Source organism: Zonotrichia albicollis, chromosome 4, assembly GCF_047830755.1.
Source record: "Zonotrichia albicollis isolate bZonAlb1 chromosome 4, bZonAlb1.hap1, whole genome shotgun sequence".
Classification (NCBI taxonomy): Eukaryota; Metazoa; Chordata; class Aves; order Passeriformes; family Passerellidae; genus Zonotrichia; species Zonotrichia albicollis.
Genome location: NC_133822.1, coordinates 41,652,205 through 41,680,179, shown reverse-complemented (window position 1 = coordinate 41,680,179; position 27,975 = coordinate 41,652,205). Strand labels below are relative to the sequence as shown.

At 38.4% G+C, this 27,975-nt stretch overlaps 1 long non-coding RNA gene across 1 annotated transcript; it reads left to right on the top strand.

The window, feature by feature from the left end:
- The first annotated feature begins 302 nt into the window (after positions 1–302).
- On the top strand, positions 303–27,975 carry LOC113460202 (uncharacterized). The gene is made up of 3 exons (XR_003381975.2): positions 303–471; positions 20,788–20,946; positions 26,830–27,975. It is a non-coding gene; the product is annotated as an uncharacterized LOC113460202 (long non-coding RNA).

Here is a 27,975-nt window from a genome sequence, read left to right as displayed (position 1 = left end):
AGACCACAGTGCATGATCATAAGCAAAAAAAAAAAAAAAATCAAGTTACTAAGACTTCAGAGGCTTTAATGGCTTTTTTAGTCTTGAGCACTTGTGCTAGAAAGAATAGAGAAAACATGCATTGACTGAGAATTCATTTTGCAGATGTGTGAACTCTTTTCTGCAAAATGCTGTTTGATCAGTTTTGACCGCACCTTTCCTGTCTTCTAAAAAAAGCTGAAAACATAAATGAGGAATTGTGGTTAGAAACTGACAACACTTATTTGGTTGCATGGTAACAGCCTCTGAGCATATAATGTCTGTTAGGGTAAATGGATTTACATTATTATCAGCTCTCAGTGTTTTGTGAGGTTGTTTCTATGTACAGTTTCTAGAAGCTGTTGTGTAGGTGAACAGAGACTTAAACTACAATTAGTGTTTTGCTGAGCAACTGCTGAGTTTAATCAAAAAGGAAAAGGAATGACTGAAATAGTAAGTAAAGTTCTATATGTTGCAAATGAGAATAATGTTTACATCTTACTGTAATTTCTTTGGGGCATTAATGGGATTTGGCTCTGAATTTTTTGAGGGGAAAAGGGAATGAAAGATGTCTTAAAATAGCAATTGCAGAACATAAAGTGTGCATGACTGTCCCTGAATATTCTTGGTGTATTTAACTTTGACAACAGGGCAGATTTACCATATCTTTAGAGCATACCTGGCCTTTAGGTTAACCTGGTTTGGATGAGCTTAGCATTCAGTATACATGGTACAGCTGCTTCCACTTACAAATATTTCACAATATGAAAATAAAGTAAGTACTTTCAAAAAAATGGACACAAAGAGCAATATCAGAAGTTTGGCATTTGCAATGCCATGTAGGCTCAGGTATCTATACAAAATAGAATAAATTAAAATAAATAATATAAAAATAGACCAGTATGACCCGAACAGGGTCCTCAAATTATTAGTGAACCTAAGTTTCCTGGAAAAAGTCCCATGCAGGGACATGCAGTTTGGTAGTTAACATAATATCCTGTGAGAGGGAAGAGGCTGCTCAGCTTCAGCTCCCCATTGGGTACATTGCAGGAATAAAAAGTAATGTAAAATTCAGAAAGTTTCCTGGAAACAGATGATATAGTAATCCTTCAAACAATATGCTGTTGATTTAGAAACAAAATGGAGCAGCAGCTGAAATGAAAGTGAGGCAACAGGACAAAATGTCACAGACACTGTTGTGTAAATCCTAATGGTATTTCCAGATTGTTCTTACCCTCCTTGCAGTCACTGATAAGTTTGTTGGTTGCTCTCAGAAGGATGAATAGAAGAAGTTGGGGTGTGTGTAAGTGCCAAACCTGTCTATCAGAACTCTACTTTTACAGTGGTTTTGATTTGTAAGGGTTCAAACTATACCAAGCCTCACTAGATCCCTAAAATTTACTTGTTTGCAGGGAAAATGTTGACTCATTATGCAGTGGTCATGGTGTGTTCAATCATACAGCTACCAGCCTTGGGATGAAGACATCTATCTATTCAATCTGTCTGTAGAGAGAGTAACAACATGGCACTACTCTAGAACTGTCCTCTCATTCTTACTAGCACAGTAAATGAAGCAAAAGACTTTTCTCAGACAGTCCTGAAAGGGCATTTTTGCAGCAGACCATTGTACTGTGCAAACTGGTGTAACACTCATTGACTGAAATAGAAACTGGCTGATTTATGGAGAAGGTGTCATTTGAAAAAGAAAATTTTCCTGCAGAAGTCTGCACTGCTGCAAAACTCTTGGGGAAAAATGCAACCAGGCCAACAGAAAGAAAAAAAGCCAAAGCATTTTGAGATTATTACATTAATTTTGCAAAGTATCAATGTACATACTGCTAAAATGAGTTGTAAAAGATGGGCTAATGACAAAATGATGTATTAGATGATGGAATTAAAACCAGGTGCTTGCTACATTAAGAATACTTGATAGTTTAACATCATCATCTATATATTTATCAGCATAGTGACTGAGATGGCATGTAATTTGCTTCTGAAAGTACTCTCCTGCAATCCTTGGGTCTTCAAAAGCCATTAAAGCAAATTAGCCACAAAAATCTAGAGATCAAAAATAGGCTGCCAAATAGCTGGGCATGGATTTTCAAACCCATAGGTATAGTAAAACCAGATAAAAATCTTAATGTGTCCCTGCAGTTGCAATCCATGGCAAACATCAAGTCTGGCAATGACTGTAGTATAATTGAAACCTATGCAAAAAATCTATATCTTTAATAGACATTACGCATTAAGTTCAGTAACAGTTAATGTTGTCATTTTTTTTTAAGTGGCAAAAGAGTTTTGTTTGTTTGGTTGCTTTTTGAGGCAATACAGCTGTTACTGGTACTTAGCAGAAATTGGATGTAGTTTAGAGAAGTTTTGTCTGCTTAATCTAGCTCTGGTATATATAAGCATACATGTCTGTAGAGTCTGCAGTGTTAAAGACAAGAAAAACATTTGGCAGAGAGGAGTTATCTGAAAGGAAGGTTACAGACTGCATAATGTTGGTAAAGAAAGCTCACACTGTTTATGTCTGCACCATATGGCCCATGTGTTTATGAAGTAGTTCAATACTTATCTCATTCCTACCCAACATTCTCTTCCTCTTATTCTCATCTTCACTTCCTTGTTTATTTTTTCTGTTAACATCAACAGCATTGTCCATGGACGAGACAAGCATGAGAACTGGAGTTTCATACGGAGCTATAATTCCCCTTACTGTTTTTTTTTACTATTATTTTTGCAATAGTCAACATCTTAACTACTCAGAAATGTATACAACCTTTAAACAGGTGAAGAGAAATTCCTCAAGCCCAGTTGATAACTGAGTTCATTGGAAGTATGGTAAAAGAGAATAGGATCACTTCTACCTAATTAATCCAGAGGAACAAAAAATGTTCAACCACTGGATTGAGTTGATGGTGAGCAGTTAGATGTTAAATGGTCAAGAGCGAAGTTAAACAAAACCATCATCCAGCTGAAGAGGAACACTGATTCAACCAAATCATGTTTGGTTTATTTGCTGCTGGCTTGGCTGATGATATCAGTAGCCAGCCAGAGGAATAATGAAATCCTGTTGCTGCTGCATTACTGTCCTTGCCTAAGAACTACTGTTTATATTTACTCTCTCTACCCCATCTTATATCAGATAATTAAGATATACAAGCAGAAACTGTTTCATATTATCCTTGTGTAATCCCAGAGGCCTCTCCTGGCACTACTAATGCTGTTGAGAGAGGCAGTATTGGAAGTACCAGAAAGATGGAAACCTGTGCTTTTAAACCTACACATGCATACCTGTTTTCACCTTTGCATATACATTCTGGCATATATGAGAAGATGGATCAGGCTGACAGCCTGATTAAGCAGCATCAAACTGTTAAGGATTGAGGATGAGCCAGTGGAATGACCTGCTTGAAAGGAAGGCCATCAGCATCCTGGATTGTGCTAACTGCAGCACAGGCAGTAGATGGTAATTCTCTTTTACTTGTGAGACCATATCTAGATATTTAATCCAGTTTTAGGTCTCCCAATACAGGAAAGTCATAATGAGCAAGTTCAGCAGAGGACCACCAAATTGGTTGGGGCTGGAGGGTCTGACCTGTGAAAAGAGACTAGGGAACCAAGGCTGGTTCAGCCTGCTCAAAAGAAGGTTTCAGGCAAACCTAGCAGCTGCCTTCCACTCCCACAGTGCTCAGTACCTATGGAGATCAAGAAGACAGAGCCAGACTGTACATGGGGGTGCATGGTGGGTGGACAAAAACCAGCAGCTGTTTATCAAGGGTTTCTACCTAATAAGTGGGTTTTTTTTGCCATGTGGACAGTCAAGCAGTGGTTGCCTACAGAGGTTGTGCAGTCTCCATCCTTTGAGGTTTCCAAGCCCTGACTAAGGCTCTGAATAACACAGTCTGATCTCAAAGGTGAATCCATTTTGAGTGTTTGGACTATAGACTTGCTGAGATCCCTTTCAACCGGAATTATTCAGTGATTTTATGATTCTTTGATTCTACATGGATAAACACATTTCCTACACTGAGCTCTAAATTAAGCCTTACTTCATCAAAGGAAAAATGGGAGATAATTCTGCCATTACTTGTGCTCTGGCTGTGATTACAAAAGTAAGATGTTTCTCAGAGGAAATTTCTCTCTGAACAAACATTTATATCTGTGTGCTTCTTGCTTCACTAAACAGGTAAGAGTGATGTTAAGTGCTCAAGGTTGCTCAAAGGATCTGTGGCAGAAGGTAATAACTCAGATCTCTTGGGCCCCACTCTATTTTGAATTTAGTTGTGAAGATATGGTCCTCACAAGTTTGCAGTTCTCTTATTCAATAATATACTCACTTGTGCCCAAAACACCCCATTGAAAATAATCTTTAATTAAAGCTGCTGTTTTAATAGAAAAGACTTTCATTCCTTTTATTTTTTGATAAATACATAAACTGGTTCAGCAATAGGATCAAATCATGTTCTGTTTTAGAGAAGGGCTAACTTGTGCCCATCATTTATATATTCTCATCTCTGATAGTCATATTATCATAAACGTGCTTTCAATTTATTCTAGCTCTAGGTGAGGATCACATTTATTTATGGTTAGTTATTATAACTGTATATGCACCCCAAACAGGACTGGTATCTTTTTCATTGTAGATACAAACACGTAGAAAAGACTGTTCTGCCTGTGGAGAGTTTTCATGATTAGCTAGATGGCTGATTATTAGAGACATATGACATCCATTTTTCAACTAAGCTTTAAATTCATGAGCTGACATTCCTTAGAGATGTCCCTACACGGAGGTCTTTGGGTTCATACATGCTAACCTCTGTTTTAAAACTCACTAAAAGCCATATGTAACAAATGCAACAAAACAGAAGTGCAATTGTTCCTTGTTTGTTAGCTGAGTCCTCTTCAATGATGTGAACCACTTGTCTCTTCACTGGACCACCAGTAATGCTCTACAGTCTTCCAATTTTCCCATTCTGGTATGGAATTAGTTTCTTCCTTCAGCTCCTCATGTCAGCACCTGATTACCTGACAACTATTCCTGTCCATTTTACTTTCACCAGGGAAATAGCAGATGGCATTGATAGAATTTTGACCATTTCTATTCTGCCTGAAATCTGTACAACTTCTTCCTCCCAAATTGTTGGCCAGTTGAGTTGAAGAAAATCATAGTTTGCCATTGTTTCTTTTTCTTCTTCTCATTGCAGTTGATACGTAACACCTTCTCTTGTATTGTCTTGTCCATTGCCGCAGAATGAGTTTTCTTCTATTTGCCTCATCAGGTATTTGCTCCTATTATTTTAAAACCTATCACAGAAGTACAGAGCTCAGAATAATCTAATTACCTTATCAAGTGTCCCATGTTGAGCCCCATGCTATTCTATTGAGGTGACTACTGTCAACTAAAATAGGTAGTAGGTTAATGCTGGCTTAAACACAAGTTTTTACAGTGCAATAGAGGTGCTCTGCTAATATATGTTACGTCATTCAACTTCCAAAATACCTGACATGATCTTTCTTTTCTTTTTCAATTTGAAGAATGGCTGCTACCCAAACTGAAGAGAACTGTGGTAATAATAACTATTGTTACAATACTTTATGGCTTCTGTCTTAGAAATTTACAAAGTCATTTTGGAGAGCTGTGCTAAATTTCACCATGTACTTTGCTTTAAGTGCAAAATAAGGTCAAATTTGCAATTTCATATGCAAAATGGTTGATTTGATTAACCACTCATGCAACAAGTATTTAGGCAAAATAAAGCTTGCTATTTAGAGGTGCTTTTTTTGTATATATGGACATTTTCATGACAGGAGTGATATTGTTGTCTTGGTTTTGTAACTGAAGACTTACACTTGAAATTCAAATTAATTAAAGATAATCTGTAACAGAATCATACTATGTTAAAAGACCAAGAAAAGCAAGAAAATATTAGAATCGTCCTGGAGATTACTTTGATAAGCTGGGTGGAGGAAGGGGAGGGAAGGAGAAGAGAGAGAGGGGGCTTTGTTTACATGGAATTATAGGCGTTGGAAATGCCTATAATTGCCCCCATTGTGACAGTGTAGCTAAAAACTCTGGTGTGGCTCTTAACAGTGGAAATAGACCCCATTGCCATGGAGGCTCTACCACCTTGGTGCTCGTGCAAGCAACTTCTACTGAAATGATGTATCCATTTCACATGTCCAGAAGTCAAGAGAAGGAAACTGAGAAGAAGTGAAAGGAACAATTATTGGAAGGATGATAAATGTGTTAGCAAGGCAGTTTTTGGTAGACACTTTGTCTGCATTTGAAGTAAAACATGCTCAGTTCTGAATTAATGAACATGTCGATTTTGGGGGTTGTGGGTTTTTTTGTGTTGTTTTGTTTTGTTTTTTTTAGAAAAAGATAATTTTAGAAAAAGATATCAGAATAATTTACCAAGGTGGATTCTTCATCACTAAAGCTTACATAGAAAGTATTTTGTTTGGTTTTGTTTTTGTTTTTAGACATGGATTTTGAATTAAACCAGGAACAACTTGGGAAAAGTCCTGTAGCCCATCAGGGATCAGAAATATCAGCCATTACACTTGGCGGCCTGCTAGACAATTCCTAGCTTGCATAACTTCTTATTATACTAAGGAGAAATGTGGGAGTAGAGAGGGATGCTAATCCTGTTCCTACTCGGCTCACAGGGGTGATAGAACTGAAGAATAAGAAGAGACATCAGCCCCTAATTTCTTTTGCTACAAAAGCAATGGCAAGTATTAATATTTCATCATGGGTCTGAGTGACATTGCGTGTATTTTTCTCAGAAGAAAAATTCAAACCAATGAGTGGAATTTTCTACTGTTCTTAAAACAGAAAAACCAATATCTTCCTAACCTTCTCCTTTCAAAGAGACACTTGAAAACAATGCAGTTTCACCCTGAAGGCTAAGAAAGTGATAGATAAAAGTATGCACATACATAATTAAAAAAAATAGTTGCGGCTTTTTTTTCGAGAGAATCGATTCATAAATTTTACATGCTTGAGGTTGGTAGTGCTGTCACTAACACAGTTGATTAATACACTGATCTGGGTGCTAGACAAGTGCTTCTTCATCTGTAGAGAATGCAGAGAAGAGCAGATGCCACCCAGTTCAGATCACATGAGCAGGACGTTGCTGCAGCACAACAAAGTCATCTTTAATCCTGAAATCACTTCAGATTCTTGGTAGAGGGGGTTTTGGGGAGCTTTTTGGGTTTGGGTTCTTTTTTTTAATGCCTGTGAAAATCATTCAATTGTGAGTTACAGTAAAAGGTTCCAAAAAAAGGTTTCTAAATCAGGTTGAGTCCTACAAAGAGCCCATAACAGTAGGAGACAAAGGCAGATTCTCACAGAAGGGACAGGCTCCTCCCAGCACTGCCTTACACCACCTCCTGTCCTTACCAGTGCTGGCTTCACCAAGGGCTTGCCATAAAAGCTTACATGACAGCACTCATTAAGTCTGACTGGCTCCAAAAATATTCACTGCCTCTTTGCTTCTTATGCTCCAACCTGGACCTATAAACTAAGGCAATGGCTTCCTAAGGCAGTTTAGTAATTTCACAAGAAGCCAGTTCTTCAGAACGTAGGCTCCTCCAATGAGTTAGGGACCTATGAGGTACACATGGCAATTAATAGTATCACTTAATTAATAGTCAAGATAGACTAATGATGACTCACTGAGGTGACAGTGCACTGAGTTTTAATGCTGTATAACTCATAATAATAATTTCATGAATTGCTGTTTCTTTTTTGTTTCTCCATATTATCTTTGATTGTAAATATGTAATTAAAAAACTTAAAGATACTTCAAAGAATTTTTCTAGGCAGGTATAGCAATTTAGTTAAATTTTACTTTCCCGACTTGTTAATTTCCAAACGTTTTTCTGAATGTTCTGGAGGTATTTACATGCTTGTTTTGTTTGAGCAGATATTTTGAGTTCTTGTCTATTTTGGGTAGGCTCTGTCTTGATATACTCAGAGTTGTATATAGTTGTATGGTCAATTTATTTTGTACTATTACCTTTTTATATATATATATAAACAATCATTAGTTAGTAATTGAAAACTAATTTATGCTCCAACTGGAAAAGTGTGATTCCTAAAAAGCAGTCCAACTAGAAGATAGCTTGAGTCCTGTAAGTTGATAATATGAACATGAGTTAGTCAAAGTAACTAAATCAACTTCTGTGAAAGGTACAATACAATATTTTTAACATATGTTAAATCTCAAAGTAGAGCCTTAGTCAGCCAAGCTTGTGAAAAAGCTGTGAGGGGAGAAGCAGTGGACTTACACAGAGCAGTAATTATATGATTTCCCATCTTGCTTAAAGGTCAGGTCCCTGGCCTCATGTCCAGTTGCCCCAAGGTTTTCAAGCAGTACAAGACAATGAGGAATCTGCTCTTAGTACAATCTAATCCCTGTTGTTACAGACTCCTACTCCCTTCTCCTTGCAGCCAGAAAATACTAAATCAGGAATAGACAGCTTCTACAGCACTCATATCCATGATTCTGCCTAAGAGAACTGTCTTAATTGGAGATTTGGATTATGAGGAAATTTGAGCTTCACCTTATGGATTCATCCCATTCTGGGCTGGTGGAGCGCTCCTCATGAATCTGCTGTAGTCTTGGGCAGCCAGAGGAACTAGTTGTCCAAGGTGATTCCCAGACTAAGGAAGATCAAAATGGAGATATAAGATCCTGTTCTTGTGTAAACCACAATCACAAATAGCTAGTAATATGGAAATATCTGAATTGCATTCCCTGGAAGCATTCAAACTTGGACAGTTCTTGCATGCAAAGGCAAGATGCCAGAAGAGAGCTTTGAAGTCGGTGCACCTTTTGTTAATGCAAGGAGTATTATAAAGTGTCGGTTTTGCCAGTGCGGTCTTCTGCCTGGAAATGGTGCCACTTACATTTCTGCCCCTAATCCCAGGTTCTCCCATCCTTTCATGTTTGCAGCCACAGGTGAAAGCATCCTCTGATACTTCCTTCTTAGCAACACCTGCAGGTCTGTATTTCTATGACTTTTAATACCCATTCGTTGTCCCTGGCTCTACTACTGCGGACAACTTACTCCTTTACCTGTACGTAGAACTTGTCTCAGCTATAGTGCTATTGAATATATTATAATTCCTTAAGTAATTCTAGACCAGTTGAGAAAGCAGTCAACCTCCCCCTAGTAGGCCATATTACATTGCTACTGCTTTTCCACCCTTTTTCTCATGAGGTTTTAATATTATGTAAGCAGAAATTGAATGCTTTTTGTACCAACTGACCTTGATATTACCTAGACTAATGTTGCTTCATTCCTTCTGTTTCTATGGTTTTCTCCACATAATTGAAATTAAGAGTCTATGCTTCTTATTGCTGACAAACAAAGATCCCTCTTCCTCTATTCATGTTGTAAAGGTTAGCCTAATGACTTCATGAGAAAAAGAATTAAGGTAACTGTGTGGGAAGAATTGGTTCAGAGTGAGAAATCTCAGTATCCTGGAGACAAAAAGGATTCCTCATATTCCATACTGCATAGGATTCTTGTTTCAAGATCTCTTCCAAGGCTTCAACATACACAGTATTCTCAGGAATATATGATTGAATTGGCCATGTAATTGTGCTCTGACCACAGAAAATATGTTAAATGACTCTGAAAAGTCCTTCTTTAACCTTGTATGTTAATACAGCACAAAGGCAGCTTTTCAATGTAGAAGACACATGAGCTTTTATCCAGAAATGTCAACGCTTTGTTTTGAAATATGTATTTCTTTCTTATACTGGTGTCTTAAGTGCTGGATGGAATTCATATTGGCAGAATTGTTTGTAAATGTGTGTATGTGCATATTAAGATATTCACATGCTTTTGATTAATGGTGGAATTATAAACCTTGATACAAAGGAAGCTAAAAAAGGATTTTGATGTATCTAAGGAACTACTGGAATGTTAAATTCAGAGTTTAAATTTTCCAATACTATCTTAATTTTTAAAATTAAGTTCTTTGTGATATTATTGGTCTGTCATTTATATGGAGCTAAAGTACTATGAACAAACAAAACTTTAAAATTGGAAGAATGATGCTGTTTGTAATTTTGAGGTAACTACTTTCGGATCCTTAAATAGACCTATTTTTTGAGAGTAGATGTTCATCACTTTATGGAAAACTCATCTGTAAAACTTTTCAGTGTGGATATCAAAACACTGAGGTACATGAAATATCAAGTTATGCTCGATTACATACTAGTGCCCAGAAAATTATTGCAATAAGACTGTTTTATTGCAAATAATCTTGCTTATGCAGCATTGCATTTTGTAGTAACAACAAACATTTCTAAAGCATGTTATTTATGTTCTTCTTTTTTACAGACTTTTTGGTAAGATTTTGTATTGATTCTAATCTGTCAATTGGATTTAGAACGCTTTATTCTTATACCTTTGTTAGAAAGTATATCCACTTTCACAAAGAGGTAAAGCCATATCTGGGCTGAAATATTTGCAGAACACTTGAGGGAATTAATTATCCCACCACACTGAACTTGACTGACTGAGGTGAAGCAAATGGAAAACTCTCACATCTGGAAAGTTTGAAGAAGCAGAAATGTAAATGCTTGGGTTTATTTGCATTTGACCCATGCTTAGAATTTGCCACTGTAATTGAACATGTGATAGCCATGAAGTGTGCTAGCTGACTTCTGAGCATTGCTGCTATAATAAGCACTGTTCTGTTTCATGGCCAAATTCTCTTCATCAACAGAACATTTTAAAGTTTCAACTGAAAAATTGCAGCAGCTTTCATGTTGGAAAAATTTTAGTAAGATGCTGCTTTTAGACAGTTTCATATTTCCTGGCAAGCAAGTAAAGCAGGTTGAAAAATTTTCCTCTTGGAAAATGTGGCTTTGCTGAAATAAGAACTTTCTGTGAGAAAATGTCAATTTCAATGCATATTTTTTTATATTACAATTTGGGTAATCAAAACAAAGCCCTCCATGTTTCAAAGTGACAGTTTGAAACAAAGATACTTTTCTGTTCCAAATAATCACTTGAATTAAAACAAGCAAACAAAATAACAGGTCAAGTTGCTCAGGAAATTTTATTCCAATCAGAGGTCTGGTAACTTTTCACTTTGACATTTTCATTTTGAAACTTCTTATAGTTTTCATCCTAGGTTTTGGGGTTTTTTTTGTTTTTTTGTTTTCTTGATTTTTTTGGGTTTTTTGGTGGTTTTTATGGTGGTGGGTTTTTTTTTTTTATTTTTTTTTTTTTTTTTTTGATACTCCAATTTTTCATCCTGTCTTGAAGTAGAGACTAATTTTCTATGGAACAAAATTTTGTTTCCCAACTAGTTCTGCAATAGACCAATCAGTCTAAGATTTTCCACAGGAATAAGGGAGGAATACTTCATAAACACATGAGTGTCAGTTACAATTACCTGACTGATCTCCCAAGCTGTTTTTGAAATAGATCAGGAGAAAACAATGGCATTATCAGACGTGATGTACCTCAGATTTTGTGCTCCTCAGACTACCCTTACAAGCAGCATTACACATGGGAGGCTGTTTTAGATTTTCTTTTGTCTGGGTTACACAGACAAGCTCTTCAGAAAATATCTGGTTTTTAATCACTTCAGAAACAATCCTCAGGTCTGTCACTAATGTCTGTGAGAACTGGGGACAATCTTGTCATGTGAGAAGGATATAAAGACCTCACCAGCCCTTTTTGTTATGAAAATAATTCTCATTAGTCTGATTTCTTTTTCTTGTTTAATGAAATTTTGTTTGTTAGCATATGTAGTCAAGGATCTAGCAATCTGAAAAATCATAGCTGAGGAATGACCTCTCTCTTGATTTCCACTTTGCTTAGGAAATAACTTTTGTTCACTACAAGCCCTTCAGAGCCACCTTCTATCATTTATTATAACCAATGATCTATTCAACAAAAAATTGTAAACCATACCTGAGGAACATTGCAGATGGCTAGTTGAATTATTATTATTATAGCTAGAGATGATCAAGAATTCTGTAGGAAATAAAGGATTCTCTAAACATGGATTTTACTTGTCATGATCACTGCTATCTAGACTTCACTATCTGGCTCCATGAAAGATGAGATTATTTTTCACTTGAGTTTTAGTCTCTGATGTTCTGAGTATCTAGATATGCTGAAAAGTGTTTCTCTAAAAATAATACATCCATCTCACATATTTTGGGAAGACTAATCAGCAAAACTTGTGAATCCAACTAATTATGTCATAGTTTATAATTTTGACTTGGTGGCAGCAGATCAGCACCATTTTCTCTAGGAAATAACATTTAAAAAATATGTTTTGCAATGCAGAAGTGGTGCTAGAAACAGCATCAGTAAGCCTTGAATTCACTCAGTGATGTGGAGTGCTGGATGTTTTTGGAGAAGAAAATAAATCTGTGTTTGTTTCTGAAGGTCATACAGTTAAAAAGATGTATAATGCCATAAACAGCTTGTTTCAGAACAAGAATTTTCATTGCAGAAGATATGTGGTACTTTCCTCATTCTTTTCTGATTCATTCTGAGGGTAGATTTTACTGCTTCATCTAAAAAGGGTGTTATTAAGCATAAATAACAAGGGACTGCTTCCTTAATAACAGAATAAAAGTCTACAGTTTGATTAGCCAATGTGTGTTTCACAGAATGAATCAGAAAGCAGGATGATTCCTTGCAGATAAAACATCTTAAGAAAGGATTTTTGGAACAGCTTGTGGGACTAAGATTAAATGTCTTATACACACATACATGCCCATGCATCTTGGATATATCCCAAGATCTAGGATGTAATCACTGGAAAAGATTCAGCTTTCCCAAAATGTTATAAATGGAAGTAAATAAATGCCCTGATGGTGAAGGGAAGGTAGCCTTCCATAAGTTTTGCACTTTACAGCACTGTGGTTATCAGTGCTTGCCTAGGCAATAATTAGCATAGCTGTCTCTCAGAAATAGAATTTATACCTGGACCCAACCCTCCACAGAGTTCATGGATGTTTTATTTCAGCTCCATCAGGGCTGACGACAGTCATATGTTTCAAATTGTTGTCTCAGACTGGACTGGTCAAGAGACTTCTTCAGCAGAGATGTTTCAGAAAACTGAATCTGCAGAAACCAAGATGTAGAACAGAGTTCTTTATGAGACCTTATTCCTAAATCATATATCTGCTGTGATTCTGTGAGGATTTTTATTCTACTTCTGGCATAAAAAATGCTCAGTTTCTTATAACATTGGAATGTTTGAATCTGCTTCAATTCATTAGCATTGCATGAGGAGAGGAGGAAGCTGAAACTCAGGTTTTGCTCTGCTTGGATGCTTTCTTTCATGGTTTCCAAGAGGTGCCAAAGTTTAAAGTGGAAAAGTTATCTAATTTTGTTTTTCTGTGAGTCTTAGAAAGAAACTATCTATCTGTATAGTGTAAACCTTCTCTATCAGCAGGAGCTCTAAGACAGTATGGTTGACATGTCTTTTTATGTCACAGGGGTGACACTATTTAGCAAGCAGTTAAACACATTTGGGGAAAAAAACTAGTTCCCTGCCATAATGCAGTAGGTTATTATCCAATTAAAAATGATCTGATAAAAACACTTTTTAACATTTGTCGCATTTTTTGCCTGTTTGTGATCCAGCCAAAGAATTTCTATCATTTTGTGAATGCAACCAAGATATAACTAACTGTTGCTAACTGTTGCCATACCAATATCTAGGAAGAAAAAGAACCTCCTCCACATGTACTACCCACACAGATCTGATGGGCACAGTTTGTGAAATGCCTTGGGAATAAAATGGTGTGGAGACTGATGGCATGCACATGGCTGCTGCAGTTGGATCTGCCTGGGACTTGCACGCTCTGTGAGTGCGTGTGCATATGGAGCGCGTGTGAGTCACCGAGGCATTGTATCTCCTCATGCTCACACACACAGCTCCCACTTCACTCACTTGCTGCTTCTTTTCCTCAGTCTGTCAAATTCTGCCAGAGGACCTGTGGGCCTGAATCACTTGTAGCTGTCTAACAGTACAACTTGCATAATCCCCGCAGCAGAATTGTGAGATTATTGTTATTTTCCTTTGTTCCAACTTGAGGGCAGTTTTGCCTGTGTGACATCCTGAGGTGTTTCATGTCTGTGTTCAGTGATACCTTTTCACTGACACTAGATGTTCTGACATTCCTATGTAAAATGAGGAAATCTATATGATGCAGCTTATATTTTCACTGTAAGTATGTCCACTAATTTTCCTTTTAAAGCACCATTTCTTTTTCCCATCCTTCTCTCCGTCTTCTTGGCTGTTAGATTGTGAGCACCTTGGAACAGCATTCAACTATTTCTGGCTGATGGCAGTGGGTTTAACACATCATGAAAACTAATAGATATATATTTTAAAATGGATAAAGTTCTGAAGAAGTGTCTGAGCTACTTATTTCTCACTTATGTTATAAAACAGCAAATAAAACAAAAGGCAAATCTCGGTAGTCCAAGGAAAACACTCAGTAGAAAGGAGAATGAAGAATTTATAGTTCCTTAATCTTTAGACTCTCAAAGATATTAAATTTACTACTCAGTTATAGTTGTCTCGTAATGCTAATGTTGTGATATGACTTACTGTTATAAATAAATACAGTCATTGAACCCACAACATTGAAAAAATTAAGCCAGTCCAAGGCAAAATAAACTTTGCATGATGAGGGAGGATTTCTGCGAAATGAAAGGAAATCCCATGCTGCTTCATTTCCATATCAGTAAAAAAAAATCCTAATATAAAATAAAATATAATTTGGTTGTGGGCTATTTAAGACTTTTAACCCTTTCTTCCTCATTTAATCTACTATGAAATTCTATTTTGTAAGCATAGAAACCACAGAAAAATTATGTCCCTTCCAAAATAAAAATTTTGAAAATATTTTGGCTTGTAAAGAGTTCTATTGATTTTTTTAGCTAACATTTTTCATCAGTTACTACCCAACTTGTAGATAGCTTCTGCAATATGTGCCCCTTCTCTTCACTGAAAATGTCATTAAAAATAACAGGTAACTGATGACAGTAACTGGTCATCAATAGCATAGTACCTCCATTTTAACAATGGAGTCATGCTTGTATTACACACTGTGTGCAAGGTTTTAAAAATCATGTTCCAACGTAATATATGTGGTCATTTTGAATGCCAGTAATGCACTCTCTATTGAATTCAAGCTTTCAGCACTCTCAAATATATGTTCTCACATTTATGCAGTCCTGGTTTTACATATGTTTGCTAATAAATAGATCTTCTAAGATACTTGATGGGAAAAAAGTTTAGATTAGATCTACCTCTCTAGGCAACCTGTTCCAGTTTCATCTCCCTCATAAAAGAATATTTCTTCCTGATATCTAGTCTGCATCAACCCTCCTTCAGTTTAAAACCATTGTCCCTTGTCTGCACCCATCCTTCTTCTGCACCTCCTTTAAGTATTGACAGGCTGCAATGATGAATTCTGGAATCTCCTCATCCCCAGGCTGAGCAACCCAAGCTCTATCAGACGTGGCAGAGGTGCTCCATCTCTCTGATCATTTCTGTGAATCCAGCAGACCCACTGCTTTCCTGCTCTTAGCACCCCAGAGCCGGCTGCAACAGCCCAAGTGTGGTCTCAGAAGAGCAGAATAGAGGGGCATAATCTCCTTCCTAGACCTGCTGGCTGCTTTTGATGCAGCCAGAATATGGAAGCAATCTTCTAATCTGACTAGACATCATAGGATTCACCCACTTAGATCCACAGTGGCTCCAGCAACTCATGATGAAGAAAACTGCTCAGGGCATTTATGTCAGATTTGATAAAACTTCTGCTAAAGCATCCTTTCAAATAGGTCAGAAGTTTTAATGGTAAATCTATCAGACGTTTTTTCTGAGGTCATGAACTGTGAAGAATTTGTTCCTTCTGGCTGTCAGTAGGTCTGCCCTTCTGGAAAATAGAAGCAGTACTTGGGTAAGGATACAGCTTTCCTCTGGGACACACACATACCACTTCATCTGATTTCACTGGGGCTTATGATGTTCACCTGAGGTTTTAATGAGTCCTCTAATAATTAATTGTAAGGATTTTTTAGGTTAACTTTAACTGTTCCACTAAAAAGTTCAGATACAGAACCATTTATAGTAACAGCCCAAGCAGCAGAAAGCCATCAGTCTCTTGTCGCCTGGTATAGTAGTTACAAATACACGAATGGCAGCCGCCTGCTGAGGTTAAAGCGGGAAAGATATTACACATGATTTCTCTATCTCCTCAATTCTGTGTTTGTGAGAAAGTTGGCTTCTGTTTTCCATAAAAAATTGCAGATTCAGTCAAGCCAGCATCCTGTGCCTTTGCATGACCTCTTAAGTTACACAGGCATTGATATCAGGGGCCAAGAGCTAGGGGAAAACTTGACCCACACCATACCAGAGTGAACTGGGATCACTGAATGCACAATTTGTCCTGTTATTTGCTACATTACAGATGAGTATGAAACATTTGTGTGCCTATTCTAATGGTGCACACAATTGTGTAGGTTAGATTGTATTTTAATGTTAACCTAATTTTGCACAGTGAATAAAAAATGAACGTCTTTCCAGATTTGATGACAGGATTTCATTGCCAAAACACAAGTATTGCTCTTCAAGAACTTAACTTCATAGTAGGTTCAGAGTTTTGCAAATGATGCCTCAAGTTCTGGTCTTGGTGCTGTATACTGCACTTTTATATATACTCCTTCATACTGACTTTCTGTTTACTTAATAGAAAGGTACTTAGCTTTTGGAACTTTACAGTTTTTGGCACACTAAAAGAAACCAACCTGCTTTATTAAATTCATGATTGAAGGAAATCACTCTAAGCCTAATAAGATTTATGTGTTTCCATTCAGTGTCAGCAGGGAGTCAGATTAAATCAAGGCTGAAGGTCTCAGCTGCATTCAAACCCTTGATCAAGCTACTAATGCTTCAGTAGGAAAAGTATGACAAGATGATTAGATGATTTAAATAGCCCTGTGCTTTTTGAGATGACAGATATCATGAAAGAAATTATTTTTGCAGCAGAAGTATGTATTTCTTATAATAATATTAATAAAATGTGGTGTCATGGCTTAACTCCAGCTGGAAACTAAGTACTGCACAGCCATTGGCTCACTCCCCTACCTCACAGTGGGATGGGGAGGAGAATTGGGAAAAGGTAAAATCTGTGAGTTGAGAACAACTTACAAATTTATATAAAATAGTATATATATATATATATATATATATATATATATATATATATATATATATATATATATATATATATAATACTAATACTGATAATAATGATAATAACAACAAAATAATAATATTAATTCTAGTAATAATAGTAATGAAAAGGGAGATAACAAAAAGAGAGGAATACAACCCAGGAAAAACAAGTGTTCAGTACAATTTTTCACTGCCTGCTGACTGGTACCCAGGCAGTCCCTGAGCAGTGATCAGCCCCTTGTGCCAGCTTCCTGCAGTTGGTGAGCTGAGTGTGATGTTCTCTGGCCAGCTCAGGCCAGCTGTCCTCGCCATGCTCTCTCCTGCCATCTTATGCACCTGCTCACTGTCAGGGCATGAGAAACTGAAAAGTCCTTGACATAGAGTAAGCACCACCGGGCAACAACTAATCAACATATAATCAACACATGATTTGTCAAGTTTTTCAATGTGGTTGTCTAATGAAAAGAATAATTTATTTTGTTTTGTATGGTTACCTGTTACACAGGTTATCTATTACAAAAGACATAATACCTGATGTTTACACAAAGTTATCCTCAAAGCATTTTACAAAAGAGATCTGTGTGATTGTCCCTTCTATAAATATGGAATGGAATGTATTTAATGTTGCAGTTATTGAATGATATGCTGGGATTTCAATATCTGTTCTGATCTAGAGTGACTAATGAAGAGTCACCTACCTTTTGAGGTCTTCTTCTGTGGGATCTCAGGATTTGAGTCCTGGGATGCCGGGCCCCCGAGACCACCCTTGGGGGGCCCGGGAGTCCTGGAATGTTGCCAGAAGTGTCTGGTGGCAGGACTTTGACCCTACACGGGAGACGACACCTTTATGAAGATAAGAGGGCCTCACCGGGGTGAAGGGTGAAAAGATTAGCTAATTAGAGGGTGAGAAACAGGGTTTAGGATTTATGTACAGGGGGGTTTAGAGGAGTAAGATGGAGGAATTGGGGTGTGTCCTGCCCTCCTTCTTCTTCCTCCTCTCCTCCATCTTCTTTGGCCACGGTGGCACCTTTGGATTGGTTATTACTGAGAGTACACCGAGTTATAAGAATAGATGGTATTGGGGAAAAATGATAAATATTGTACACGTAACAAGGGGTATAAAGATACGTGGCGGTCCGGGGGACGGCACAGTGTGCCCATGGCTGACTGCTGAGCAGATCTTTGTTCGGCTGAAAGAACATCTTTTAGATAAACAATTAATAAACACAAAAACCGAAAGAAGAACTGAAGCCTCTTCTCGTCCTTCGATACGTGGGCTGCCCCAAGGCCACCCCGGGCCTCTCCAGGCCTCACAAACAGCCGAGATAAACCGGACATTCTTCCACAATTAATGTTTGAGTATAGCTAAAAAGAAGGAGCCATTTAACAACGCTGAGCATTTGGAAGAATTTTTCTTGTACCATTTGGAGATTAGATAGTGTTAATTGGTGTTCATTCATGAGGAATGGTCCAAAAACAGCCTGTGAAGGTCTACAAACTGACTCAGCCACTTTTCCTTCCAAGGTAAGACCAATGGTGCACCAATGCTTTAGTACCTGGTGCATACATGAGACGTATAGTCAAAGATGGATGTCAGATGGATGCTGGATTTAGAAACATGTCCTTTACAGTTTTATTGGAATTAAATGTATCTTCATTCTACTGCAATGTATGCAAATCATTGCATACATTGGATTCTAGGCCACTAAGAGCCTACTGAAGAAATCCAGGGAAATTGAGTGAAATCTTGGGAATCTTATTTTCATGGGTTCATGTGATGACAGTATTATATTTCTGATAAAGCACACACTTTGAAAGCCAAAATTATTAATATACCTTTTGCCTCTATGTCTGCAAACCAAAACTGCAATCCCTGACAGTAAGTCTGGGAGCTATCTGTAGATAATGGATCCATTTGTAATTAAGTCAAAAGATAAGCTAAGCATTAAGGAGGATGGTAGACATAAAAGGTTAAAATTTTCCTAAACTTTATCCAGGCTAAGCTCCTTTCTAAACCATGTTTCTCTTCCTTCATTAGCTGAGAGATCTTTGCTGGCTTTGTCAGTTTGAAATGTTGTGCAGCTTATTCCATAAGATGGGCACTGGTATAAAAAGAATGAAAAAATCAAACTCAGTGCTGGCAGCAAGGTATTTCCTAGTCCTCACTATGACTAAATGACAACCTGTGACACTGAAAGCTGGCAGTAAAGTAGATTTTACACACTTACTAGCCTTACTGAAATTTTATCCTCTGTTCTAAACTGGACTTTGTGCACAGGCATCAAACACTTGGCGTAGCAGAAACCAAGGAGCAACCATGTGTTGCTAGAATTTTTCTGTACTGGAAGAGGTAGTAGGAAAGTACTTTTGGGATTCTCACATGGAGTACAAGTAGCCCTAACACTCTTCCAGACAAGATGGATGTGTAGGGTAGGGAAGATCATGGATTGACACCTCATTGGGGTAGAACTCTTCACATAGGAAAGGCCTTCTAGATACAAAGACATCATTGTTGATAATGTCATGGAATTGTCTGAACTGTGATCACACTGCTCCTGCCTGGGATAGCCTGGGAGATAAAAACTTTCCCTTTGCTATTAGCAAAGTGATAGCTGAGAACTCTCCTTATAACGTTTCAGGTCACTGAAACCTATTTTCCCCTCAATGGACACCTTAAGAAAAGGTGATGAGCAGGTGGACAAAGTGATTATGTAAAATATATCACTCAGGACTGTGTAGTCAAGGATCCTCTAATGAAGCAAATTTTTGTGGGCTGATATAAATTGTCAATCTTCTCCTTTACTGCTACTTGCCAGTTTGTTGTTGCTGTATAATATTATCAGTCTACCGGAGAATGTTGATATATAGAGATAAGAAGTTTCCATGGTTTATCCCAATCAGATAAATAGTGGTCATCTTAAATACAGTTCCCTCTTTAATTTCAAAGGTATGGGTACACAGTTATGTTTGGGCTGTAAATATTGCAAATAATGCAATGGCTGAAGCAAGAAATCACAAACACATTACATTCTAGATGCAGTCAAGTGAGTACTGACTGACAACTTACAGGTCTCTGGCAACAAATTCGATGTGATTCAGGACTCTCAATCACAGAAGTGTCTTAAAATATGTAAAAATGTCCCTTAGGAAGTACAAACATACAAGAATAATTTATTCTATATGTAGGAAGCAAGAAATTACATGTTTTATATATGTATAAAATGTTTATCATTATGGAAAAAGTGGGAAGGGTTAAAGGGATGGAAGTTAAAAGGAACTCTTTCTTTATGAGTGAATCAGTAACGGAGTACTTTGCAAAACTATCCAGTGAACTGAATGAGCTTTCCAGCACTACTTTAGGCTACTGCCACAAAACAAAATACTTATGCAGCTATCTTGTTACAGGCTGTGAAATGTCATGTTTTTGTAGAACTTGTTTAATGATGAAGGTCTGGTTACAGAATTTCACTTCTTCCTGCATGAATATCCTCTTAACATGAGTGCCTTTTCTCGAGCAGCAGTCTTAGCTGAGGCTCTGCAGCGACTGGCCAAGCTCACCCAAGCGAGATAAGAAAGTTCTGGATGGCAGATGTCGGGAGCGAAGGCAGCTGCGTGGCGTGGGGCTGCCGTGGAAGGAGCAGCTGCTGCCAAGCCCTGTGAGCAGCGATGTGCTTGAGGTATGTGTGAAGCACAGGGTTCTGTGCTGCAGTTGAGGGCTGCTCTGATCCATTCTGTGCTCACATATGAAATGTGTCTCCAAGTACCCGAGACAGAACTGGAGCAGTGTGAGACCAAGAAGCACACGTGCATCCCTAGCACCAAGCAGCCTTAGATAACTTGAATGGACTCCGAAGTGAGAGGAACTCATGTCTGCTGTGATAAAAGAGCCAAATGATTATGGGCTAGACTGATAACTGGCAGTACAGAGGCACAAGGTGGGCTCTGACACACACTGTGGCTGCCCTAACTTTAATGCTTACCCCTCCTATCCATATCCTCCTTTATCTCCCAGGGATGAATAAAGGGGAATCAGAGTCTGTCAGTGTCCGTCCCATTCCTGTCTCTTCAGAATCACACAGACCTCAGACTCAGTGCTCAAGAGCTTTTGAGATGCTAACTGCTAATTTACAAAGAGATAGGAAACTGCTGTGACTGTCAAATAAATAACAATGACACAATAATAGCAATAGATCCTAAAATGTCCTGGCTGTAGCTTATCTCTGTGACTTGCAAACTAAGTGGCATACACACCCACACAAACTCCTGAGCATGAGTAGGACAACACATGGTTCATGCTCACCCAGCCTCCTTCTTTGCTATCCACTCTCAGGGATCACCATTCTGCCTTCTAACTCCTTCAGTGTTTGAGGTTTTAATCTTTAATTCGTCCACATGTTGCTTTTTATTTGGTTAACAGTACCAACAGTAATGGATTAAGTGTCTTTTTTTAATAAGTTGCCATGATTGTTTATGAAATGTAATATCTGTATGGGACTTCTCTGAATATTTGCTGCTATGAAAGAGCAAAGACCACTGTTTGCATGTTGTCCACAAGTGTTAGTTGAAACAATAAGCTAATAGCCTTATCCATAATTCCAGAAGTCTTATTCTTCCTTTGTTTTTATGATAATGCAGAATTAAACACCCACATACAGAAGGGAACCCTCGTCTGACAGCGTTTGTCTCCTTCCAGAGACATTGCTTCCTAGTCCAGGTTGGGCAGCTGCTGCAGGTGAGCGCAGGGGCGCTTGTTCAAGTCCCCCAGTGTTGTACCAATAGATGGCTGCTTGCTCCTTGAGCCTGGCCATCCAGTGGGGCTGAAATCACTGCATTTATCCTGGCAATAGCAAATATGCCGTGCAGCTGACCTGTTATTGCACTTCATCTCTTGGACTACACACACAGGCAGAGACATGCTGCAGCTCTTCTTTGTGCTAAATGGAGGTGAGAGGGTGAGTGGAGGGACAGAAATTGCCATTGTTTTTAGAGTGATCACAGAAATGATGAAAAAAGGGCCATATGTTCAGATAAAATTTGAAATATCTTTAATTCAAACCCACATGACAATGAAGATATTGTAACCCCTCACCTACATATTTCATACAAAGTGAGCCAACAGAACAACGAGGATAAAAATTGCTGTACATCTCCTTGCTTAATCACTCTTCCCTGCAGCTGTGAACAACAAATTAGACTTTTTAACATTCAAAACAATTCTTTCCTGACAAATGCTGTCTGAAGAAGTTCCTGCAGAGAAGCCTTCTTTTCCTATGGAAAGGTTCAGGAATGATACTGGCTACTTGGATACGCAGCTGAGGCTCCTTAGTGACTGTAAATCAGTCCCATCTTGTTAATGTCAGTAAGGCTATGCTAATTTATGCTTGCTAAAGTACTCCAACCTGCCAACGGGCACCTGGTTAAATAGGCATGTTTAACCTGCTGGAGTTGCTCAGAAACAATTAAAGCAGCAGACACTCCATTCGATGTGGAAAGGCTGCACAGTTCAAGTCCATCTCTCCCTTCAGCACCAGCAGCATTTGGGTCCCCCTGCCAGTAAAGCCTCTGATGGAAATGTGAAGGCAGAGTGCTCTGGATGCCAGCAATGTGCACTAGGAGCAATTGAAGAAGGAAGCTGAAGGCTTGCTGAGACCTTGTCCTGCTGTGCCCTGTGCTGAATGATGTTATGATCCAAACTTACCCCATTATTATCCTTGCAGTCTATAAGGACTATTACTTTTGCCTTCTTGACCTGCCATATTTCCTTGGTCTTTTCTGTTCTTGGACAAATTTTCATTTTGTTTATCATTACAAAAGAAAAAATAGCAGAAAAATCATTACAGAAGAAAAAAAATCCCAAAAACCAAAACCACAGACAAAACAAAACAAAAAAGACAAAGAAACAAAAAATCCACAAACTCCACCAAAAAATAAAACAAACCAACCCCCCCCAACAAGAAACCCAACCGAGCAAACAAAAAAAGCCCTAAAAACCACCTGACTTGATGTTGCTATTGCTGCTAGCTCTGCTTACATACTTCATGCTTTTCTTCTCCTTTGTATTGTCTACTTGGATTGTACAGTCTGAGCATCGTTTTCAGCTAAGTGCTGTACAAATAACGGGGGCTAAATCTTGGTTTGTCCTCAGGCATTGCCACTACAAGAAAGGCATTTCAATTAAGAGCAGTATTGTAAAATTGTGCCTGTTCTTAATGACTGATTGTCTTTCCTAGGTCCTACCAACACAAACAAAGCAAAGAGAGATCAGAATACCCATTATGAACAATGCTTTCCGTGCAATCCCGCTATTTCATTTTCACCCACTTCTTTTCCATGCAAAATGTACCTTTTTAACAACAGTTAAATATTATCGTGAAACTAAGCAAAAAAGTATTATTCTAATGTGGCAAATTGTGCCCTTGCAGAACTGAAGACAGAAATGATAAAGGAAGCATATCAAGCAATTTGATTAATGCTTAAGATAATATACCACATGAAGGAATAGTTAAAAAAAAGAATACTGCAAATTTGCAATATAACTTCATGGTGGCAAGGTAGTTAATTTTTCTCTGGTAGTTAATTTTTCTCTGTTTTTTGCTTGTTTTGTTTGGTTTTTTTTTTTTTTCTTTTCATTCTTGTTAGCATCTACTTTTCTGTCTTTGCATGGGACACTACTTTCATACCAAAATAACAGTCTTTTGTTAGGGTTTTATGTGGGTTGTGAGATGATTTTGGTTGCTTTGTGTTCATGCCAGTGGTTGCTACTGTTCTCCTGACTGCAAATATTTAGTGGAAAGCTTTTACCTGGGCAATACCTTTAAAGAAACACATCAATTTGAAATGCTAGGGTACTCATTCACATGGAAAGGGAATGGAAGTATGGATGATTTTTGCAACTCAAATCAATGATATTCTGCTATCTTTCTTTATTAGATGGAGATATGAGACATCTCATCTAACTGTAAACACCCACACTGCAGATATCTCCTTTGACCAAATTATGCTAGTCCTTTTATAGTCAATGGAAAGAGCTGCCCTATCTTAGCCATTTCCTTTCAGATGAGAGAGATTGCACCTTCTCAGTGCCTGTTTCTCCCTCTTAGCTCTAAAGGCTGTTTAGCCTACAAGCTCAGATGGGGAGGTTTGCATTACAGATATTTGTATTTTGTGAACTCAGTCCTTTTCCTTAGTGTCAGATCTGTAAGAATTGAAGAAAATGCACAGTCTGGAAGACCTCACAATGTATAAATTGCTCCTTCTGTGCATGCCAGGCTTGGACCAGAGCTGAGTCACAGCTTCTGAGTTTGAGGCAAAATGAAAATTTCTGTGCAGTGGGAAGGACAGTCAGAGCAGGGTCTGCAGCAGAAGAAGGAACAGGGCAAAGTTGGAAAATTTAGAGGACTTGGCTTAATCCTCACAGCTCTCACCCCACGCTCTGACACCTCCCTTGGCTGCAGCAGGCAGCCTGGTCTCCAGCCCTCTGGCACAGGGAATCCAGCTCTGAGCCCCGGGCCTTTGTGACACCTCTGCTGATTGCTGCTCCTAGTGTCCCTGACATGAGCCAGCTTCGACCTGAGACAAGAAGAGGAACACCTGCTTCCAGACCAGGTGTTCTCAGGGATAAGTCCTATTTCCTCGTTCATCTGTCCAGCTGCAGGCTTTATCTGCCACTTGCTTGAAAGACTGTGATAAGCAGCAATTAGTAGAAGGTAGCACAAGCAGGCATCTGCCTCCCTTAGGAATGAAGGCAACAAAATATTGTGAAGGAATTTGCTTCCCTTAGAAACTTAATTCTATTTAAAGACCTTCTTGTCATTTCAATAACTAATCTCAGGAGGAGGGATGTGGCTTGAGGATTATGGGAACAGTTAATTCCTGACTACCACTTACTCCTTATGAAGAGTAAATCCTTCATGGTTCCCTCTTCCTCAATCCCTCTTTCACTCTCTCAAAGATGTCTTAATTTAATATAATAGTGAATATTAAGGACTATATAATTTTTTAGAGGTCATGTTAAGACTCACAAATCCAATGCAGGAGAGAAATTATTACTATTTTGTATGTCTATGACCAAGAAACCACTATGGGAATGTTTGTGGGAATTAAATTATAGGTCAAATTCACAGCAGAGTCTCAGAGGTGACAGAAAAGCCCAAAATACTTGTTTAAATAGTTAAAGAATTATGTCTACTTTTCTAGTCTGTAAATCTTTACATTTTGCATTTTTTTTTTAATTTTAAAGATATTTTTTTATTCAAACAAAAGAGATTCCACAAACAAGGACATAAACATATTTGTGTTCTGAGCTGGTCTGAACCAATCTTTTTCATGAAACCTAAAAGGCCATTATTCATAAAATTGTACTTAGAAAAACTGGAGGCAGATGAGAGAAACACTTTTCCCCCAGGCTCCTTGGAGACCAGTGAAGCTGCTAGTAGCTTGCTTTAATGCAGAACTGGAAAAGGGCTCTGCCTACCCACACAGCGTAGCTGTATTTATCTGAAAGTCTTCCTATTATTTGCCTTGGATACAATTAATTATTTTGTACCTAAGGTGTTCTGTGGCATACCATTACATCACATTAGCCTTGTGCTTGACATCAGACTGATGCAATGTGATACATTAGGAGTTCTACCAGAGCTGTTTTAATTAGGCAAGGTATTTCATTCACTTAGTGAATATTTGCTTTGAGTTGCCTGTACAAGGCCATAAAATACAAGCACCTCAGTACTCCCAACTAAATGTCAGATGGGGTATCCTACACTCTGCTGATTAATTATATAATACTTAGATCATTTAGCTAATCTGTTGAATGCATATCACACAGTTAATGAAAGACTTCAAAGCTGCAGGCAGACTTAAGAAATGAATCATCGAGTACAGCACAGTCTTCATTACTCATTGCAGAACTGCAGCATTCGTAGTTACTGAGTTTGAGCTGGGAGAGGTGCAAATGGCAGAGTTACCCTGCCAAACTCTGCTTGTTCTGTCTTTTCTGCCTGTTTGAGGAGTCACAAGCAGTAGGGTGGATAGATACTCTGGCTGCTTTTCAGAAGGGCAGAGATTGATCCCTGAGGCACTGATGGGGAAGGGGATTCATCAGAATTGTTCCATTTTATAGAATGCTGCAGCACCCATGAACCAGGCTCTTCTCCTGCATTGCTGCCCTGGGCAAAATTTTAGGGCAGTAAAGGAAAACAGTAATGCCTGCCCAAGCAGAAAAATTCTGGGAAGGCCTAGAACCTGTAGACACCTGTGAGATTTTGGTTTTTGTTTTTTGGGTTTTTTTTTTCCCCACATGGATGTACAATGATTAGCAAACACAGACTGAAAAGTCAAGACATTGGCATCATCATCATCACCTATTGTCACGGCTCAAGTAGCTCATTCTATTTTCAGAGTGGGTTTTTTTTCAGCCTATTAGCAGCAATTAAAGGTATCAGTTTATCAGTTGACTTCTAAAAGGACCATGAGTTTTTTTTCCATAACTCTGGGGAGTGGAGTTTATTCAGTTTCTCTGAGATGGTGGAGGAGAAAAGCTTTTTTTTTTTTTTTTTTTTCAGGAAAATACATGGAATGGAAGCTTCATTGAACAACAGCTCATTGATGTTTTGTGATCTGGCCCATTAGGTCTGGTCTGGAAGCCTGAAGCTTGTAGCAAAGATATTTTGTGAAGGCTTGGGTGAAATGCAAATTAGAAATGGTAAGGAAGAAAGGCACATGGGTTGGGAGGGCAAAAATAAAATCTGTGATTTAGCTGATCAGGCAACTCCTCACTCACAGATTGCCTGTGGAAAGAAATTATGTGAATGGTGTGAGGTACTATCACAAAGAAATCAAAGCCGATAGAAATAGAAACTCTCCTCGGGATACACCTAGGAGGCCCCAGAGGGACATCCATCCCCACATCTCTCACATCACTGCTCTGCACCATTATCGGTGCTCAGTAGCACCGGGGGTCATCCTGCCCCGGTCTCCCTTTGTGGGAGGACTTGTGAATTCTCTGCCTATCTGACTCACCCGAAGGAAGCTGGAATAGCTAACAATCACCTACTCTTGTTTTTTAAAATTGCCTCTGGCTGAAGGAGATTAAGCAGTATGTGAGCTATCTCTCTGTCCGCTAACCCTCCAACGGGGGAGTGGAAACAAACATCTGGGGTGAGAGTGCCCTATCCACTCCAGACACTTTCTGAGTTAATTCCCTTGGGGTATGGGGGTATACAGCAAAATGCAGCACAAATCTCCTCCCCCTGTTAAAAAAAATCCTGTATGTGGTCAGAACAGAGTTTTTTATCACATCTGAAAGATAACACCTCCAGGAGAGCATCTTAGGAGAGCAATCTAGTACTGAGTCAGAGGGAAGAGAATGAGTCACTGCAGCACTTACATTTTTCTTGGAAGTTTCTCACTAAAGCACTGCCCCAGTCTGACACTGTTTAGTAGATGACATCAGAGAGACAGGAGTTTATGTTAGATTCAGAATGGATAAAGGCTAGGATCCCAGGAAAGTGTTTTCAAAGGAGTGGCTAATTTTTTGTGGGGCAGTTAAGGAGCACTTAATTGGGGGTGTATTCATCATGCACTTGCTGTAAAACCAGAGTAAACAACAGCAAGAAAAAAATCAGAAGGGAACATTAACCAGAAATCTTAGGCTGTGAAATAGGATAGATACAGCATGTGTCACCTTGCAGACTGTTCTTTCCTTTAGC